The following is a 22,419-nucleotide window of genomic DNA, read 5'->3' on the forward strand; positions in this document are numbered from 1 at the left end:
GCAAGCTAACTGCACTAGCCCTTACCTAAATCCCAGCATTGTTTTTACTCTTTTACAACATTGCACGCAACTTCAAGTGATAACTGCGGAAGACATTCTGTTGGTGGAGATGCCTCATATCATGTATGAGGCACATCGGGCAATTATACATCGAGTTTGCCCTATTATAGTGAACTAATTATGTCCCATGCTCAGAGATCATTTGAAATGGGCTATTTTGTAGAGAGAAAATAAGATTTTACTTTTTGGGGAATTGGAGAGATTCCAGGTAAAGTGTAAGAGACGTTATCAAAAATAGCGTTGCATGACATTGATGCTCTTCCCAGAGAATTCTTGTTGCAATAACCAGCTTTCAGATATTGGTTCTAAATGAATCTGATGAAAGTGCTTTTGATTTAGTTGCATGAGAACGGGGAAATCTGGAATATATATTAATTATTAATTACCTTTTGGAACACCAGAGGTTTTAACTCATTCACACAAAATCCTAAGGGCCGGGCTCATGTATTATCCTCTTATGTGTTTTTATTGCAGGAAAAGTGGCTAACTGAGCTGTGCCACTTAGATGGGTATAAGCTCATACAGAGAAGGGCCAATAGACATAAACTGGGGAGACCATTGTGCAGGCAAATAATTAGGTACAGAGTCAGATTCCTATGAAAGAATATAAAGTTAAACCTCGAAATCAAAATATTTTGGTAGCAACTTTAACAACTGAAATAGGACTATATCACCACCAGATACTAACACTTAATGCGTATAACCCTCCGGGTGATCTACTGCTGATACAGATTATGACAGGACTAGTAGCAATACTTAAGGAATGTTTTCTTATAATCCAAGTGGATATTGCATTCTGGCAGGTGATCTAAATGATCAGGGTGTGGTGAATATGCGGAATGTATGTAAATCAGCTAATAGCTACATGTATGATATCCAAGCGGTTGAAGTTACTGAAAATGAATTGGAGGGCAGTGAATATAGTTGACCTTCATTTATTGCAATACATGATCTGGTACATCTAACCAAATTGGCTGTTATAGCTGTCTTGATAGCTTATACCTGGTCGAATGGCAGTACACATTCTTAGATCGATAATGTACTGCTGTCCAAAAACATGTTTCAGCTTATTTCTAACTTCTGGTTGACTCCAACGGAACTAAGTGACCATGTCCTATTGCAATTTTCTTAGTGCGGCAATAACAGAAGAAATCAACACCATCTTGCTGTAACTTAATCTGAATCTCGCAGGCAATCGAGTAAAATTAACATGGCTGAATATCTTGGGGTTTAAAGGTTGGATTTTAAACAAACTATTGCCTTGTGGAGAGATGAAATTTGGAGAGCTAGAAAGGTTTGAAGGGGTTATGGAGCTGGATCTTGAGAATCTTGTCGAAAAACAGGGAAAATGTTATTATGACAAGTCTGAAGGATCTAGAATTGATGATATACCTATTGTCGCTAGGAAAGCACAATTCCGGCAATGAAAGAAGCCAAGAAATCTTCATTATCCAGTATTGAAGTTAAGGGTGTCATTAGACATTTGAAGACACAATATAAGAACTGGATTACAATTTATAAAGGATCAGCAGTGGTGTTGCAGTAGCAGATTATGTTCAACGCGTTGCACCACTCAGATTCTAGAAGATTCTGGTCCATAATTAAGCTGTACAGTAATTCGCGAGTAGCTAAAAAGAAGTGAATTTTATATCTGAAATCAATTGGATAAAATATATTTGTGCCATCGATCTGAAAAGTACTCCAAATTGGGACCCCTTGATGGATTAGGGAAAAGGGTGAAAAGAGACCTTTTTGACATATCAGTAGAGGATATTGTAGATGTTATTAATAGATTACATTCCTTGAGAGCTCCTGGCTTAGATGGACAAGCTAAAAGTGTAATCAAGAGTGAATCACTGGACTGGGCCCTTATCATGCAGATGATATTTAAGTAAATTCTGGCTACATGGGGAAGTGCTGCATAGCTGGACTAAATCTATATTGATACCGGTCTTTAAAAAGGGATCCAATGAAGTACCTGGGAACTATTGCCTTCTTGCAATGATTGACACAATGGCTAAAATCTTCTACAGTTTCTTGTTAGAGAGTGTAAATGGCTGGATACATGAGAGGAAGGTCCTTGGTATACCGCGCACTGGCTTCTGAAAGGGTGCTGGAACCCTGGTAAATCTGTGGACATTAATGTTTTTGATTTGCAACTCGTTGACTAAGGATGCTCCTCTGTATATCTGTTTTGGGGACTATTTCTGTGCTTTTGACATGGTTAACCATCGCCTTTTATGAAGAAAGCTGAGGTACTAGGTTCTCCATCTGGTGGTATTACATTTTGTTAAATCCCTGTACACAGATACCTCAGTCCAGATAAGGATGAATCAAGAGGGTTTGTTTAGTCCCACAATTAACACAAAACATATGGATTGTAGGAGGGTTGCAATATGGCACCACTGAAGTTTAACTTATATGCTGCAGATTTTGTGGAAGCTCTAACTAAATGAAGAAATGTTCCCCCTCACGTAGGCTCACAACCATTAGTTTGATTGTCATATGCAGATGACATTTTCGATCGCACTAGATTGGGTTCCAACGTAGTTGGACTGCTTTATGTCATCATGCTGATAAGAACTGTCTTAATATAAATTGCCAGATGACTAAAGTCATGATTTTTAATCCTAGCAGGAAAAAAGGAACACTAATTTTGTGTGAAGGCTTAACAACGAGCCTATCCCTATCACTGACTCTCTGAATATTAGTACTCTAGCTACTGTTATCAAGAGGGAAATGCAAAAGCGATTTGATGCAGTAAAAACCTTTGTGTCCGACCAGTGTGGATACTCTACGAAAGGCTTTGTAGCAAATTGGGGCTCTCCTCAATGATAATCCAGAAGAAAAAAGCAACTGGAATTTGTATGCTAAAAATACTCATGGAACAAGGGAACACAGCCTCCTTGTACTCATATTTTAACAAATTGCTGAATACCAAAAACCCTCATATAGCAATAAGAACTTGGTTGCAGCAGGATGTTACGATATTTGGTTTGTAATTATCTATCCCATAAATGTGGGTATTACTGGTAGGGAAATTAAGCAGAAGGCAGGCTTTGGTATGGGACAGAAACAACAACATGATGCAGTTGAGGCAGAAGACCTCTTCGTAAATTATGTCAAACAGAGCTTCTTGATTCATGTTCTATGAAGCCATATTACTAAAATGAAAAATACCCAAGTCAAAAGATTCATCCTTCAACTTAGCTTTGAGCAGCTGCCCACAGTGGTTCGCCCGGGCGCATGGGCTAACATTCCCTGCATTAGCAACTTAGCAGGATTTGCAAGAGGGACAATGAGACTGCCAGGCATTTGTCAACTGGCTGTCAAAGGATGAAGGAGGTCTATAGAAGGGGTTTTACTGGCTATATGGATATAGAGAATTTACATAGTGATCAGTCATGGGTTCAAATCTGCTCTGGCGGAAATCATGTTTTTAATGTTAGCACATAATATGTGTGTGAAATTCTGATAGAAACTTTTAATGGGTTTTAAAACAAAACTGTATTTTAGCATGTTTTAAACCATGAATATCTATTTTACTGAAGTATTACTAATTGATTGCTTGATAGGACATGTTTACTTCCTTTGATGTAATTCATTGTTTCTGCTTTTATTGATTGATGTTACGAATTGCTGTTTGTAGTTATGTCTAACATTTTCTCGTGTTTAAAGGTTATATTCTAACCAAAAAAAAGTATGTTAACTGAAAAATTAAAACATATTTTAGTCAAAGTGCTGTGAATCATCTGTGAGCCCCTTGGCAGGAACACCTTCCATTGCTGATTTATAAGGTGGATCACTATGCATCATACATAAATCTCCAAATGTTGCTGTCATGCGGAGCAAGCAGTACTGCAGTGGTATTTGGACCTAATAAATATATATTAATTTGTCGAATAGCTTGAGAAAATGATCCAAACTCAATGGTGCTATGATGTTTCTGATTATTGTTATTGATAGGAAAGACACTCACGGAACTGTATTTTGTGTGGTTTTATATATTGTTGTATGTGTTTATTGATTTTGTATATTCATGTTCTTATAAACTATAAGTTTGTGTAAGGTTTAAATGTACAAACCAAATCACAATTAAAAAAAGGTGCTTGGGAGAGACATGGATAGAGTGGACGACATTCGTGACAGTGGCAATCAGCTGGAAGTCAGAAATCATAGTTGCAATGATTGATGAATAACGAAGCAGTCAGTTGTAGAGGGTCTAAGATATCGTGTTAAGTGGGTTTTCAAGGAACAATAATAGACCCGCCATCTGCTGTGGCCACCTAACCAACAGAGAAATTGTGATATTTAGGACCAACAGGCTTCGGCCAGCTGTATTGCCAACATCAACTATCAGGCTGTATAGATTATGAGACCTGAATTAATAGATGAAGGGACACCGCTATGTAAACCCGGTGGACTGATATACAGACACGCGAAAAAAAATACTTCTGAACGACTAAAGAGCTTATACCTACTCTGTGTTTGTACCTAGATGAAAGAAGAAAGGGTTTGGAACAGTTGACCATCCCCCAACGAAGTCATTAAGACAAGAAAAGTGTGCACATTACAAATTGGTGTGGTACTCACCCCTGATGAATTTCCTATTTAACTGTGTAAAAATATAAGGAAAGAAGCATGTTGGGTATATAGTGAATGTTGACTGAGAGGAGCGAATGAGTGACGATGCACAAAGTGTGAGAAGGTGTAGGGACTTGGGTAATATACCATGATTATAGATGGAGTTACACAATAGATCTTAAAAGAAAACTTATTATATGTACTAAATATTAGCCAATTAATTGAAGTAGCAGACAAATTCATTTGATGTGCTGCACGATGTTGTAGAAATTATAAAGTGTTTTTAGAATTTTGTTGAACTAAAGGATATGAGAAATGTGATATATTTTCTTGTATTGTGTTTTATAAAATAAGAAATACATTGATATATTTGATTAAGAAAATGTGGAAGTGTGTGTTACAATATAATGGAAATAGATACATACAATCTAGGCAGACACAAATGGGCTTGGGAAAGCAAGTGACACTTTCAACAAACTGTATTGTTTAACTTGAGAGGGCTGTTCTAAAGTGATCCATTTAAAGAATACCTCTAGTCTCTCTGAGGTGTTTATGTGGCGCATTTGTGCCACCACCTTTATAAAAGGTTGCCAGATCAATCCTAGTCACTGGAGACACCATGCCCCAGTCCTGTGGTTTCATATGAATTCTGGGAATTGCAGTCTTTGGTCACTCCGGCGGAATAAAAGTGTCTAAAGTGAAAGCAAAGCTCTGGGATGGACTTAGACATGCCTGGGAAAATGCAGTCTTGTGTTAATACTATCTTTATAGGAATGTCGGGATGGATAGGTGATTTTGTTTTTAAAAACCCTACCTTCTCGTCTTAGAGCAATGGGAAATCACAAGCCCTTTAGGAAAGCATTGAAGAACCGTGTTTCCAGAAAAATTGTGCTGCCATAAGCCATACTAGTTTTAAACATTTCCCTTCTACAAAATACACATAAGATAACTTTACGTAACTAAGCCTAACCTAACATAACAACATATCATATAACCTAGCCTAATATAGTCTAGCATTACATAAACTAGCATACTCTTGCCTTATTTAATATAACCTAGCCTGTCATAAAGTAACATAGAATAACGTAACAGCACTGCATAGTGCAATATATCATAACTCAACACAGCAAGCATAACATAGCATATAATAACTTTACATAACCATGTCTAACTTAACTTCTGTTCACTTAACCTACCTTCAATTTAGCTTAACTAAACATCAACAAATGCACCCTAACTTACCTTTACTTAACTTAATGCAACCTTAGTAAACCTAACCAAACTGAACCACATGTATCCTACCGGACCACACCTAAACATAACAGCAAAGCATGATATGATAATTTATTTATATAGCACCTATGTGTTTTAAAGCGCTTCAAGGTGAGGGAGGGAACAAGGGAAAATACAATGACATTCTTACGGGCCATGAACAGTAAGGATGTGAAATTATACATTGTACGTGGCCTGACGACATTTCAGATAGTGCAAGAGCTAAGACATAGATAAGGAAGGGAGTGGGAGAGTGGGAAGGAAATGGAAACAGACAGCATAACGTAACATAGCTGAACATGCCAGAATGTGGCATAACTCATTCTAGCACACCATAACCAATGGTAGATGTGTGTGTGAGGCTTTACATAGCGCAAACCTAGCAGTGGGTCAATGGAGTGCTGTACCTGGAAGGGATATATTAAAAGCGTGCAGTGCAATGCATACAATGCATAGGTAGTCAATTAGGGTACAATTGATAGGGCATCAAGAATGAGGGGACGGGAAAGGGGTACAGCTTGGGGAGCGAAAGGCAAATTCAGTTTTAAATACGTTTCTTTGGATCTGCAGTTGTGCTCCCTTTGAAGCTATTTTCCTACGAGTTTCACTCAATCTGACCTTCCTGGCAGCCCTGTTGAGTTCCTAAGCCTGCATCAGCAATTCCCTCTGCTGCTTTCTTCTCTGCGAGAGCAGAAGCTAAGTTGTTTCCATTTGAATCCCCCCAGAAGACCCCAGAGGCAAAAAGTCATTAAGCACATCCTTCCACATTGTCTTGATTTTTCTCTTTGAATACATATGGCAGCTTCAGAAAGCAACCCTCAATTAACTTGTTCTCTGAGTTTCTCTCCATGAGTCCACACTTTGTGCTATTGTCTCTTACTTTTATTTTCCGTATATTTTATGTGGGTATCATCAGGCATATCATCAAGCTTAAATAACATCTAAACAGATAAGCTCTTACTTCCTCACAGTTTTTATTTTATTTATTTTGTTTTTTTTATAACGCGCCTAATACTGTGTTCGGTTTCTAATCACAGATCCGGGATTCAAACCTTTGTTGCTCTGCATGGTATTGCTTCCAAGACCAGCGCGTAGCCCCCGTTCACTTGGGTGTTTGTGCAACAAATACAGATACAACTTTTGGTTAAAAAAACACGGTTTAAATGTATCATTTAAGGGAGTCCACAAAACATTAGGACAGCCATCATGGATCAGGACAGGCCACCACAGCATTATCACGCGTCTCGCAGTTGTGTTTTAATGCAGCAAAAACAGTGGAAACCAGATGAAGACACAGGACGAGTTGGTCACTCCAGAGAGGCCCCTCAAAATGAGGACAGATGCCTAAAATCACACGATGTTCTAACAATATTAGGAACATACTCAATCCCCAAAGGAATTTGAAGCACCGTTCTTAGCAGTCTCCTGGCCCTCACAGGCCTATGAGAGCTCTCCATTTAGTGAAAGTGTCCACCTTGGGAACCAACAAAGCTGTAACATTTCCCACCTAGAAAGTAGTGTTCATTATGCAGCAACCAGAGTTGAAAATACCTGAGAACAGTGAATGTAATTCGAAACTCACTCCCAGGTACATGTAAGCACAAAGTTGTGTTAGCCAGGGCAAATAGATCAGAGTTATTTAATTTAAAAATCAAAATGTGCAAATATCACAAGTCACAAAGTCCCAGGAAGTTGCAAGCATCATAAAAGTATCCAGAATTGCTTAAAGTTGAAAAAGTCGCATGCCAAAACACTTTACACATGTCATAGATCGTAGCACGACATATTCAAGTGAACTATTGCATATGGAACGACAGAGAGCGGAAACGAACGCCCGTGTGCACATTTACTGCCTTCTCTCTCTCTTTTTCTCTCTCTCCCAAAAGAACATAACTCGTAACATGACACGGCCTAGCCTAAGCTAACACAACGTGGAATAATACAAGCTAATATAATGTACAATCACACATGATTCAACAGGTTGTTTTCCTTTAAGCACTGCCACAATCACAGGTCCCTGGTGGAGGAATAAGGACTGCTCCACAGACATCCACATCCAGGCAAAATGGAGAATGGGGAAAGGAAATCCAGATAGTGAAATGTGCAGTGTACGTATCGATTAAAAAGGGTGTGGCCTGCTTCTCAGATTTGTATGTGTTTGTCTTGACAGCTGCCCCCAGTCAGGCAATAACACATCTAATATCTGTGAGATATGATGAGACATCCCCCTGCCCCCCACCAACACATGGACAGATTACCCCTCAAAGTCAAACACATTTTAGTAAGTGGCCCAAATGCTGGACTCTTTAATGATCATTCATGGCTGGAATGTGATTTTATTTTATTTTTATTGGATATTTGTAAGGCGCCTATACAACAAATGGTGTTTCAAGGAGCCACAAGACAATAAAATGGGGTGAGGGGAATACGGGAAAAATATAACATTAATGGTCCTACTAGGACTTGTGACATTCGGATCGTGCACGTGCAGTAACAAGAAGTGTGAGGGAGGGGGTTGGGGGGGTGCCAGGCTGCATTAAATGCAAAATGCTAGGGTGGGAAGGGAAGTGTGGGGTAGGTGAAAGTGAAAAGGGAGGGTGCAGGAAGGGGAAGAGGGTCACATGGGCTATGCAAGAGATGAGGGGAGGCCAGGAGGGCAAATGCCAGGTATTGCATGAGGTGCAGGGGGAGAGGATCCACATGCTAAGTGCAAGGAGGGGGTAGACTGGGCGGGGAGACTTGGTGCCCTGTAGAACTCAGAGGTAAGCAGGCAGACAGTCACTGCGACAGACAGGGGTGTTAGCAGGGGAATGGGGAGGAAAGGAAGAAGAGAAAAGGAAGGTCTTGAGGAGCTTCAGGAACTTACAGAGATCCAGCTCAAACCTGAGAGGGGCAGAGAGGACATTCCTCCAGAGGGAGGTCCCTGCAGAGGAGAGAGATCTACTTTCCACTCTCTGCTTAGAGAAGAGTCTGATATGCATCGTTGGAGCTAGAAGGTATTTAGGGAGAGAGAGTAGGATGTAACAGGGTCCCCCACCCCAAAAAGCCTTGGGAATGATGTAGAGGGTCTTGAACTTGATCCTAGCACCAACCGGGACTAAGTTGAGAGAGATGATAGGGCTGGAGAGATGCGGTCTCTGGGCTTGAGGCCAAGGATATGTCTTCCAGTGCTATTCTGGCTGTTGCAGTAGTCCAGCCTAGAGAGGACCAGAGCTCTGGAGACATTGAGTTTCTGGGGGAAGCTGAGGAAAGGGAGAATGCTTCTGGGGAGGTGCAGCTGATAGTGGGCCTTCTTGGCAAGGTCCGTGATGTGAGGAGAGAAGGAGATAAATGAGTCAAAGATGACATCAAGGTTTTTTGCCTCACAAGAGAGTGAGGGGAGGGGACCCATAGAAAGCGGCCAGAGGTTAAAATGGAGGGAGGGAGTTGGGTTCCCAATGAGAAAGATGTCAGTCTTACTGGCATTAAGGCAGAGATCATTGGCACCACACCATGCCTGAATAGCAGTCAGACAGTCAGGCGTGAGAGAGGAGGAAGAGGAGGCATTAGAGGGAAGCTTGAGGAGAGCTCCATGCCGTATGCATAACACTGGAAGTGAGGAGAAAAGGCGGAGATCAGGTGGGCCAGAGAGGCAAGGTAGATGTTGAAGAGCCTCGGCGAGAGGATAGAACATTGAGGTATGCCGGAAGTGGAGAGTGTGATACGGGAGAGAAAAGGGCCCAGTTGGATCTGGGAAGGTCAGCCAGAGAGGGATGAGGTCAACCAGTCCAGTGCCGGGCCTGTGATTCCAAGGGTGTCACGGAGCCAAGTTGTCAAGGTGGCATGATTGACTGTGTTGCAGGCAGTGGAAAGATCCAGAAGGACAAGAATGGATGGAGAGTTGGAATTGAGAGCAAGTCGTCCCAGGAGTTCAGTGGAGCAGTTTCCGTGTCTCTGGCTGTTCTGAATCCAGACTGTGGTTGTGGAGGCAACCAACAGATTCAGTGTGTTGGATTAGTTGCGAGATGACCAGCTTCTCCAGGAGTTTGCCCAGGAAGATGGTAATGGAGAAAGGGCAGTAGTTAGCCTGGATTGAGGGGTTGGCACAGGGCTTTATGAGGAGAGGGTGCACCAGGGCATGCTTGAGGGCTAGCACGATCGCATTTCTGTAATCACTCCTTTGCTCATCCGGTGCTATGGGCAAGAAAGAGGAGTGTAGGAGGGAGAGGGAGAGGGGGGCCAAGGGAGGTCTGAGAGCTAAGGAAGGGGAGTAGAGGAGAGTGAGGACAGGATCTCCTGAGTTTTGGGTATGAAGTAGGAGGCCAGTGAAGTACAGAGGGTCAGGGATAGCAGAGGAGAAGTGAAGTGGAGACTGCAGTTGGATTGGTGAGTACCTCAAAGAATTTAAACAGTACACCCATGTTTTTAGTGGCCCCAGAGATGCATCTTGGATATGGGCCCTCTTTTTTGAGTGGATGGAGAGTCTGTATTCCCTTTGGAGCAGGCAGCAGGCCAGGATGTCAGAGGATGTGCCTGATGCCCACCACTTTCGCTCAGCAACTCTTCACTTGTGCTTAAGAGAGGGTAGTTGGAGTCCTACCGGGTGTTGCACTTGGAGGCAGGCTTCAAGTGGATCCTCATGACAGGTCGAGGATGTGCAGGGTATTGGTGATAGGGAGGTGATGATTAGCAAGGGCAGAGTCAGTGTGGGAGTCCATTGCAGGAGTGGGAGGGGGAATAAAAGTGATGGCAAAAACAGCAACTGATATTCGCTTCATCAGTTGAATGACAGAGAAGGAGACTGGCAGTGCAGGCAGAGGCTTAGCAGGGCTCCTAAAAGATCCAAGTGAGAGGGCAGTAGAGCATGGTCACACCAGTAGCAAGATGGAGTGAGTGGGGTGGAGATGGGGATGTCTGCTGAGATGAGAGCATCCAAGATATCTCCGGCTGAGTGCGTTGAAAGAGAGGGATGAATGGTGAGGGAAAGACAGTCACAGATGCTGCAGAAGAGTCCAGTGGCCAAATCAGGAGAGTCAAGGTGAATATTGAAGTCTCCAAGGAGGAGAAGCTTGGAGGTGGAGGCAAGAAGAGAAGTGGTGAGGTCAGACTACTCAGAGAGGAAGAGGGAGACCAGATGAGGGATCCTGTAGATGGTGGCGAGAGTCAACGAGAGAGTTGGAGAGACACTAAGCTGGCAGATGAGGCATTCGAAGGAAGAGTAGGTCTTAGTGGAAATGATAGTAGCAGGTATCCACTCAGGGAAGATCAAGGCCACTCCGCTCCCAGACCGGTTAGGCCTGGGATTAGAGAGGATCTTGTAGCCCTCAGGGAGGAGTGTGTCAAAAGCAGAGACAGGCAGTGAACCACATCTCTGGGAGAGCAATAACATTGAGGTTAAAGTCTTTAAGAAGGAGACAGATATCACAGGAGTATTTAACAGCAGACAGAGAGTTGAGTGTGGCTAGGTGAAGCTGGTTGCCACCTTCGAAGGTTTTCTGAGGAGGGGCACAGAGATGTGGTTCACCCGCCAGTGGTGGAGAAGGGACAAGGGGTAGCAGATGGAGGAGTGGCAGGAGAGGGGAGGACGTTGATGGATCAGAGACAGACAATGCCTATCAAGAGGTTAGAGGTTGGGCTGAGAGCCCTGAGTTATGACAGTGCCATTCTGATATTCATTAATGATGCACTTCAAGAATGAGAAGCCTGCCAAGAGTACTTTCCATCTGGTGCCACCATTAATGGGCACATGTCTACTTCCACAGCCTGTCAATACCGCCAAGCGGAAAGTTTAAAACTCGAATTCATGTATGTATGTGACCTCTCCCCACACACTCTACAATAAGGTGTCCAATCTCTACCTTAGTGTGGCACGAATGGGACAATTCAAGGAAACCCTCTTGCATGACCAAGTGAGTGTAAGCACTCAAGGCCACATTTTCTTGCTTTGGAGGAATTTTCCAGAAAGAGACTGGCCGCTACCACTACACCTTCCACAGTGTAGGTTCTTTCCAAAGGATTGTGGTAATTCCCTGTATGGTGCAGTGTGAGGTGTGGGAACTCACATTGAATGCTCAATACACAATGATCTCTGCCGAGTGTGCTTGTGTGGTAGTCCTGGAAAGGTGGCAAATGTGAGGAAACAGTCCCTGCTCTCAGCACTGCAAAGCAGGGAGCGCCAGTAGGAAACGTTGGTTCTTAGCCTGCAAGAAAATACTGATGTGGGCGGAGTCACGGCTGGATTCTCTGCACAGAGTGTGGAAACACACAGAACGCATTTCCCACCTTCCAGTCCGCCCAATGTAGGGCACCCTTCAAAACGATATGAGAAAACGTGTGGATAGCCCCCCATATCCCAACAGGTTTTCAAGCATCTATTGCATGTTCCTAAGAAATCAAAATGAGGCTGTTAGTGTAGAGAGGACCCATGCTGTATGCAAGTCATGGTCAAAGCAGCATGCACTCTGCACTAATAATAATATTAACACAAATAATAACACAAATACAGCGTTACTACAAGATCAGGCAAGCCAAACCGGGTGGTATCGGCCTGGGGCCGAATTTAAAGGCCCGAGCATAGCCAGACCCTTTAACGAGGGTCGCTGGGCTCCTCACAGAGCCCATCTTCCATTTCCATTGCTGTCAGCAAAGGGGGATGGAGAGAGGTAAGGTAAGTGTGGTAGGGGGTGGCGGCGTTGGGGATAATAAAAAAGGAATGGAGGATGGTGGGGTGGGGGTAGAAACCTCCAGGTTGCTCGGAGCACGCCTTTGGATCATGGGTTCAGCCCACGATCCGAGCAACCTGATTGGCTGCGCCCCCCGCCCCAGATGCTAATGATAATAATGACCTGTCGGTATGGCATCTTTTATGAAAAAGTGTGGCCTTGCAAATCTGTGAGATGTTTCCTGCTTACTAACACATGGCTTTCAGAAACGCATGGAATGAATGAATGTATGAAACATATATACAGGGCAGCCAGCTCTGTACATTGAATTGCTTCAAGGATTCAGTATGGCTGTGCCACCAGAGCGGGTACTGAGCTCAGCGATGCCAGTATTCAAGAGCAGCTTCTGCAGGTGCTTTGGGAAGGCAGGTACAAGGGGGCATAGACATGTTGCTCGCATTTACGTTCTGACTCTGAGGAGGGGACCTGCGTGCCACCCTCTCTGTGGGAGGCCAGAGGTCACAGGGCAACAGACAAGTCCTCGGAGACGAATTGACTTTGCTCATGGTGAGCCAAGTTCACTAAAGAGGGGTACGGAAAGTATGCAGTGAGGGCCACATGCCACCAATTGCTTGAGAACGGGTTGAAACAATGTGTTTTATTCCTAAATATGAATTAACGTGTTATTAAACATGCATCAATGGCAATGGACCACATGGATAATGAGAGCTCACGGTATGCAGTTTTTTCCCAAGATCACACGGCTACTGTGAAAAGCGATCCCACCCCCTTCATCCCTGTGGGACATGTGGAGAGACTTTACCGGGCTGTGAGCAGCACATGGATAACGCGGCTAGTGAGCACTACTTAGTGTTTGCAATCACTCTGACAGTACACAACGCAATCCTTGCTAATCCACCCCAGCCCCTCTCCTGGTGGAGATTTGAAAATATAGATGGGGGCTCACACGGAGACTGTGCTTACAGGCTTTACTCGCCCTGTTAGAGAGGGGTCGGGGGTGTGTGTGGGGGCGGGGGTGAATGGTGTAAGGACCGGCACAAGTGTGCTATCCGTGGATCGTCATGTTATGAAAGCACCTCCATCTAAACCTAGGGCTTCTCGAGTAGCAGAACACATATTCCCCAAAATGCTTTAGCAATGCCGCTTTACCACGGGCAGACAGCAGCGACCCATGTCAACGAGGGCACATTAAAATAACCAAGCACAATTTTACACCGTGGTAAGGCAGGGGTCGTAACCGCATTGGTCGTAACCCCGGATCCATGATATTTGGTTAAAAAATTGTCAAACCCCATTTTGCCGAATGTTCTTATGCTTTTTTTTACCCCTAAATGCAGTGGGGAGAGTGCCTGCAACACTCTTTGTGTATCTCCTCCCTCCTTTATATATACCTGACCCCAAACCACCATTCATAATTTTGCAGTAAAAAAAAAGGTACAAGAAATTGCAGTAATGTGGGATAAAACCAGATTGGCATTCGACAAAAGTTAGTAATTAACACACAACATATACCTACCCACATCCATCCAGGCACACATTCATCCACCACTCAGCTATTATGTCATCTATCCATCCATCAATCAGCTAGCCACGACTCTACTAACCCAAAGCAATGTATGCAACCATGCATCCATTCATCCATTGACCTGCATCCATCTGTTGATCTGTCAACCATTGCACCCACCTGTCTGTCTATTCACTGCCTAACCACTCAAATGCATACCTCCGTCTATCCAGCCATCCATCCACTCATCCACCCACTAGCCCTTCTGCCAACACATCCCTCAATCCACACATCCATCTATACACCCATCCACTCACAAATACATCCATTCATCCATCCCATCTATCCATCCTTCCATCTTGCGTCCATCCATCCATCCATGCATCCATCCATCCATGCAACCACCCAACCAGCTCCTAGATTTTCCACCCACACATCCATTAACCAACCTATCCATCCATCGACCCAGCCATCCCCTAGCCTTCCACCACACATCTGTTGAACCACTCGCCACCCAACCACCCATCCATTAATCCATTGGCCTGCATTTATTTGTTGATCTGTCAACCATTCCATCCACCTATCTATTCACCACCTAACAACCCACATCCCTACCTCCATCTATGCACACATCCATCCCCTAGCCCTTCAGCTAACACATCCCTCAATCCACACATCCATCTACACACAGATCCCGCCACCAATCCATCCATCCATCCACCCATCTATCCATCCATCCATCAATCTGCCGTCCATCTATCCATCCATGCATCCATCACCTAGCCTTTCCACCCACATTTCCATTAACCGACTTATCCATCCATCTACCCATCCATCCCCTAGTCTTCCAATGCACATCTGTTGAACCACTCGCCACCCAACCACCCAACCATTAATCCATTGACCTGCATTCATCTGTTGATCTGTCAACCATTCCGCCTACCTGTCTGTCTATTCACTACCTAACCCAAATCCTTACCACCGTTTATCCATCCCTCCATTCATCCCCTAGCCCTTCCGTCAACACATTCTTCAATCCACACATCCATCATCTATACACCCATCCACCCACCTATCAATCAATCCGTCCGTCCGTCCGTCCGTCCGTCCGTCCGTCCGTCCGTCCGTCCGTCCATCCATCCATCCATCCCCTAGCCCTTCCACCACACATTAATTGAAACACTGGCCCATCCATCTGCCAAACACACACGAATTCCATCTCTTGAGCATGAAAGTGAGAATAAGTTACAATGGGTGGCTGGCGCCTTCTGTGCATTGCCTAAGTGCCCGAGCACTGAGCATCGTGCCTGCCGCCCCCTCTTGTTTTGAGCAAGCAGCTGCAGTCGTGTTTTACTAACCCGTGTTCCAGTTACGAGGTCACCGAAGCAGCATGCCAGCACACATGAACATCCATCCCACAAACCCCAATCCCAAACACGTTCCAGGGGATGTGAATACCGAGTCAAAGGAAACAACATGTTATCGTTAACACTGAGGCGGTATTCTGCCTTTGGTGTTTAATGCCCGTCTTATTTTACACTGTAAACGGGCATTCTCAAATCGGAACTGCGTGTGACGCGCAGTAAACCACAACGAAACAGTGCACACGGCATTTGCCTAATTGACAATCCGCGCACACAACAGGGAAACACTGTTTGAATTAACGCCAGATCTCGTACCCGCTTCACAGAGAACACAGGAGTTCAGAATTCCTAGAGCCCCTGCGTGGGTTGAACAGTACAGTACATCTCAAAAGGGTATTTTTAATTATTAATGGCGAGCAATTCTACTTACATTAGCCGTTGATGTTTACGAGTTTTTCGAGCGATGCAGGCAGCATAATCCCATAGTCCAGTGTTGTGTGCGCCCCCTGGGACCCTTTACCACCTGAGTTAAACTTGAGCCCCGCCCCCTGGATACATGAGAGCAGATGCAGCTTCTCTCCACGGGGTGCCCCTGGGGGCGTGATCGGCCTTACACCGTCAAATCCCGTATGAAGGCTAGAGTCTTGGACTGGAGTGGACTTTCCGCTCACTATACTGCTCACCTACGCCAAGAGCTCACTGCTCGCACAACATACGCCGTCCCGCACCCCTCAGCCCAGGGCTGACACGGTCGCTTTCCCCCTACAGTGCATAGCATGTGCCACCTCCTCTCGTCCCAGGACTGACACTACCGCCATCCCCCTAAGGTCCAGAGCCGATACCGCCGCTATCCGCTCACCTGCTGGGATCAGAGGGAGCTGACAGCGCCCGCTAACCCGCGCACAGAAGAGCAAAGCTGGCGGTGCCGCTGTCCAAGGTCCCGCTAACCCGCTCACCCGAGGAGCAAAGCTGGCGGTGCCGCTGTCCAAGGTTCTGACGAGTCCAGCCCGTTCAGCGCTCACCTCTATTCCAAACCGTGTTTGTGTGCAACACGCGAACACGCGCAGAGCATCCTTCCAGAACACGGCGGAGCAGGGGACGCACTGCCGCCGACCTCTGCAATATCGCCAGCCTCCCCAAACCCCCATCCACCACTTATTTTCCTGATCACTTTTCACAGTACATAGCCAAACTGTGATTTGCTAATACGGAGATGCAGCGACAGGGGCTGTTTCGACCATTAAGAATATCCCCCGCCACACACAAAAAAAAAACCTCTTTCACATTGGAAAATAAACGCCTCAATAACTAATTCGCAACTAGGACTTTTCAAAACACAAGACACTTCCCCCACACGGAATAGACCCGGTCTTCCTTCCAAAGCGAACACAGGCGCCCAGCTTCTCTACTTCCCCGTCCGGAATATGGTGTGTGCGGGTGTTGGGAACATGTCGCTGAGCTGGCCACTTCCCTCGGGGTGCCACTGTGTTCCTCTGCCTCACAGGGAAGGCCAGGCGCCCCGGCTCAGAGCAGGGCTGGAAAAATACAAAAAAGGCGGCAGCTAATATGACGAGGTACCTAAACGCTGTCCTTTGAGATGCCACGCCAGATCTACCACGAGTGCTGGCACCCCGGCTGGCACAGAGCAGAGCCCGTACAGGGGAATGGGGTTGCCACGCGTGTCCATTGGCTTCAGGAACACCCCCCCCCCCACCCCAGTCTCGGGAATGAAGAGGCTGGTGCACAGGTGAGCGCGTAGGAATGTTGGGGCACCTCCTTACGTGTCCACGTTGCCCTCTCTAGGCAGGCATCCCTCTCCTCAAAGACCAGGGGCGGCAGTGCCAGCAGCAAACACCGGTGCCATTGGCTCGACAAGCCCCGCAGAGGACCAGCGCCTGGACCCGCCCAACACCAATGCATTTTCCGTGCCACCTTTTACCACCCGCCTCCCCCCCCGGACTGACCCGTGGCTGGGTATCACCCAGGAGCCCGTCGACACTCTCGGGAGAGCATCGCGTGTACCTACCGGCAGCGGCCATCCCCAGGCGCAGGCGGCAGCACCACGGCAGCTCCGGCGCCCCAGAGGTGGTGGGGATGATGACGAGGGTCCGGGCTCTGGTCCTTGGGCAGATCGGCTGGGGGGACGGTGGCAGCCGTCGCCTTCTTTCCCTGCGCTCCCAGCAGCTGAGCCAGACTGGAGGGAGGGAGCGCAGGCCAGGTGCAGCGCCCCCGCCCTCCCCCCGCCTCTCGCGTCACCAGCACCGGCGGCAGCTCCCTGCTCCCGCGCTCTGCCCCGCCTGCCCCCGTGCAGTCTGAGCTCAGCGGGGAGTACGCCTTCCTCTCGACCCGGACCTGCTGGGGACGAGCCGGGCAGAGCTGCGACTCCTCTTTGCTCCAGGGCCAAACATAGCTCCACTCAGTTGGCGAGTGGGGCAGCTTTTGCCAAACTCACGGAGCACCGCCCGAACGGAGGGGCTGGGGTGTTCACGCAGGAGGACGAGAAGATGGCCTAGATGCCCGCGGGACTTGGAAAAGTCAGGGCTTATTGTACAGAAATGTTGCACCGCTGCAAGTGCAATTTCTCACTGCATGGCACCTGTGCGCATTTCTATAGTGCACATGCGTATTGTGTTGATAAGTGTTGTTCTCTACAAACATGCGTAAGATTGCACCGCACCAGAGAACCGTTTCTGGGACACAGACCTCACTATGTAGATTTATTTTAAAAAATTGCATTCAAATTGAATCAACATTTTTTTTAGCAAAACAGAATGAAAATGAAGATTTTTTTTTCAATAAAACATCACATTAACCATTAAGAAAATTTACGGCAGCGTATGAAAAGAAGAACAAGGAAAACAGAAGAGGAGAAGAAAAGGAAGAACAATTTAACATTTTTGCAAATTCCACTCTCCGGCAGGACCTCCATCATGAAAGTCGTCACTGCAAACAATTGAAGACTCCGTGTTCAGATGTTTCGGGCAATAACCCTTGAACGGAAACCTCCAGCATCCCAGGCTCTTAAGCACCGGTGGGACTCGTCAGATGCCTTGCACTTTCCAGCCGGCCTATTTGGGTCACAACTGTATGGATTTAATTGTCATGAACTTGGAGATGTAAGCAGTTCCACCAGTGCTGGAAATGGATAACATTTATTGGGGAACCATCACTATTTAGGAGGGGCGGGACTTTGGGAAGGAGGGGGCGGGGACAAGGGGCGTGCCCCCCAGCCAGATTGAACAACGCAGTATCTCTATATACAACCCAGGTCTTTCGATTTGCATAAAAGCAAAGAGCATTATGGGAACAACATAATGTTCACAATTTTAAATGCTAAACATGTCTTATAGTGATTCCTAAGGAACAGCTTTAAAGCAAATAATGGACTCTTCTGTTTTGATTGGGCACAATATTCACTCTAAAAAAAAAAGAGATGGCTGTAAAATGCAGGACATGTATACCAGTTTAAACAGCTACACTATTGCAAGTGATGCCTCGGCAGTTTCTGTGTGTGAATTCTGAATTCGTGTTTGAAAGATATGGTGCCAAAGAGCAGAAGAGCATTGACAAACCCCAAAACCTGGACTGGAACCCAATTACCAGACAGGCACACAAATATAAAGGTGAGCAGTTTCACAAAGCACAGACTGGCAGAACATAAAGGACAGCGAAACACATCAAAAGAACATTTGCATAGTCCAACCTGCAACTGGTTGTCAATTACACGACCATTGCATGTGATTCTGATGGCAAAAAGGGAGAACACCATGGAGTTGCCTATGCAATAATTAACATGTCACATGCACCACTGTCATTATTGGCCAGATCATTATTGTTTTCGAAGATAGTGTGTGACAGCAAAGAAAGTTGACTGCATAGGCTCTGACTAGGCCAGTTCAGAAAGTGGACATAGCACAGACATGGGACTTGTATTTTGAAAGAGTTCTGGTTCCAATTCATATCCACTTCTCAACCATTCACCGGACCTGTCACACACAGGGCAATGTCTTCTAAGTACTGCATTTGTGGAAATATTGGGGTGTCGCACATACACACGAGTGAGAAGGCATACTGGGAGCATTGCTGATGTCTTTAAGTCGTCTGATGTAAACAGAGATGCAATCGCTGGTCGATTCCACACCCATCCTTTTCTGCAGAAGACATACAATTCCCCATTCTTACTGTATGATCTGTGGCAGTCCCTAATCTAATGTGGCACCCCAGTAACACATGACCATGAAAGTGACATGGTCCAGGGGATGGCATGATCTTCTGCGTCAAATGTCACTGAGTCCTGGAACAGGTTATGCATGGAGAGTCACTCTTCCTCAACCATTGCTTATATATGATCACAGAGTGTACCTACTGCTGCCTTGATCCCTTGTTTCATCCAGAAACTGGGTGATTGCCATATAGGATATTGTAATTCAAAGTTTTATTTTCAAATAAACAAAAATATAACAACAATTGAGTAGATGATATCAACAAAAGACTTAAAAGCATCTGGTACATATTAAAAAGCACAATAACATATCAGATCAAATCAGTACCAAGGTCATTTAAAAAAGATAAGAAATAAAGGAGGAACAGAAAGAAGAAGAAAGAAAAAGAAAATAGAGCAAAGATTAAAGAACCTAAACATAATTATACTCTCAAGCATTGTTATTGGTCAATAAAGCATCACATAATGGGTCAGGGTGAACCATGTTGATATTATAGCTCACAGGCCAGAGACCTAATAGTCCAAATAATTAGGCATACATCACCCTTATACCTCAAGAAAACCTCCCCAAATGTCCCAAAATTTCTCAACGTCTCCTGACTCTTTGTAAATGGCCTTCTCATAAGTGGAAACAGTGAGTAGTTCTTCCACCCACTCATCACTGTTAAAGGAGCTGCTTGACTTCCACATCCTCAGTATCATCCTCTTGGCGATCATACACGCCCAGAGCAACCAAGTTTTCTTTCCAAAGGTAGAATCATCCAACTGAGATATGTCACCTACAATCAGAAGGGAGCCAGATAGAGGGTTTGTACAGTTCAAAACCAGTCCCAATCTTTCACATACATAATCCCAAAATGTTTTGTTTTCGGGCAAAACCACAAGTGACTGAGGGAGCCACTTGCACCTTTGGACTTCCAGCAGAGATCATCCGCCAAGAGCTGCCTCTGAAATAACTTAGCTGGTGTCCAGTAGGCTCTAAAGAGAATTTTTGTTTGTGATACCCTAAGGCCCCAGTCCAAACTCATCAAGTGAATGTTCTCGCAGCAGCGTTGCCAACATCTTTGATCAATGTCCTCTCCTAGCTCTTCTGCCCAGTACATTTCCAAGACAGTTTGAGGGCTGATACGCAAGCATACAGTCCAAAATGCTGGGCAGCTGAGGCTAGCCTACAAGAGGAAAGCACCCAGTATTGGCTTCTTCAGCAGAGGCCAAGAACAGAGCTTTAAAAAGAAGCAGCACCTCCACAGATGCAAGGGAATGTGATGTGTTATTAACTCCCTGTTGTATTAAATTGAGACCACCCTTAACATGGGGAGTTCCTTCCCACCCCCAATCAAGGACCCTCCAATACTCGCATATGTTTTTTAGCACTGGCCTTACTGAAGACTCACATAGAATCATACAAATCACGCCCCCCGCCCCTTGTGCCCACAGTGAGCCAGGAACCAGGAACCAGACCGAGGTATAGGAAATATATTTGTATGTATTTGGAAGATAGGTAATATAAAACACACTATAAAGACACACACCACCTTCTTCATGTCCCACAATTAAACTTCTGGTTACACAAACAAATCACACAAGTTGGTTGGGAAAAATTCAAATCACAATACTTTACTTAATCCAGATTTCACTAAAGAAATAATCAGCTCGGGTCAGTGAATGCAAGCAATCTAGACCTATAGTGATTTACAATTTGATTTTCCTGCACACCTAAAAGGCTAGCAGTTTGGGTTATAGATTGGTACAAATACATATGGCAATTATGATTTCAACCACACTTTTGCTTTAAAATAAATACAGGGTGATTTAGTGGTTTGATTTCAGATCCCCCCTCACTGAAAGGTCTGTGTTGGGGAAGTTGGACAGTAAAAATTAGGATGATTTGAGAATTTTGGAATTCAGATCCCCCCTCTACTTAAAGGCCTGTGTTTGGGGACCTTGACGGAACAAATTTGGATGATTTGAACATTTTGTATTTCAGACCCTGCTCCACTTAAAGGCCTGTGTTGGTGAAGCTGGACAGAAAAACATTGGGATGATATGAAGATTTTGGATTTCAGACCCCCTGCCCCCGTCCACTTAAAGGCCTGTGTTGGGAAAGCTGGTTTTATGCCAAGGGGAATTAAACTCATTAATATTTTAAATTGAATAGGCTGAGGATCCAGAGAGTTTGCCCCCACTGCCCATTACAAAGGCAAAGGGTTGAAGGCAGGCAGATTCCCCACCTTTTGGTTTTAGAGGGTTCAATTCTACTTACATTTAAAACCTCTGTTTAGAGTTCAGGAAAGCCAGCTGCATTGCAGGGCCCTCTTGGAGGACAGAGCAGGGGTTGGTCACTACACTCTCAAAGATGGTCCCCAGTTCTTCACCATAGGACAGAGCCAGCTTTTAGGCCTTTCCAGCAATAGACCACTCCACCCAGATGCAATTTCAGCAAAATCTAATGTTGGTGTTTCTTTGCGGCTGTCAGATGGTAATTTTCAGCAGCCCCCCCGCCTCATAGTGCATTCACGTCATATACCAATGAACACACCATCAATATTTTAATAATAGGCAATGCCCTGCAAGAATTCTCACAACCAGGATTGGACAGTTACCCTTCTCCCTACGCCTAAGTACAGCCCTTCTCTAAGGATCGGTTCAGGAGTCTGGAGCAGACCTATGGCATCTTCCATTTTCAATCCTCTTTTGTTCCCATGTCAACTTTTTGGCAAAAATCGAGTTAAGTGTCAAACACATTGTGAT

At 45.2% G+C, this 22,419-nt stretch overlaps 1 protein-coding gene across 3 annotated transcripts in view; it reads right to left on the bottom strand.

Moving 5' to 3' along the window:
• The window catches only part of HS3ST5 (heparan sulfate-glucosamine 3-sulfotransferase 5), an 892,491-nt gene extending 874,553 nt beyond the window's left edge, over nucleotides 1-17,938 (bottom strand). The window contains exon 1 of one of the 3 annotated variants that reach the window (XM_069607861.1): nucleotides 17,473-17,938. The gene's annotated coding sequence lies outside the window, so the exon portion shown is untranslated. Of the gene's footprint in view, nucleotides 1-15,876; nucleotides 16,333-17,472 lie in introns of those variants that run through there. The other 2 variants (XM_069607859.1, XM_069607860.1) reach the window with 2 other exon arrangements.
• Between the last annotated feature and the right edge of the window lie 4,481 nt (nucleotides 17,939-22,419).

This window comes from Ambystoma mexicanum, chromosome 4q (assembly GCF_040938575.1).
Source record: "Ambystoma mexicanum isolate Mex_15411 chromosome 4q, UKY_AmexF1_1, whole genome shotgun sequence".
NCBI lineage: Eukaryota > Metazoa > Chordata > Amphibia > Caudata > Ambystomatidae > Ambystoma > Ambystoma mexicanum.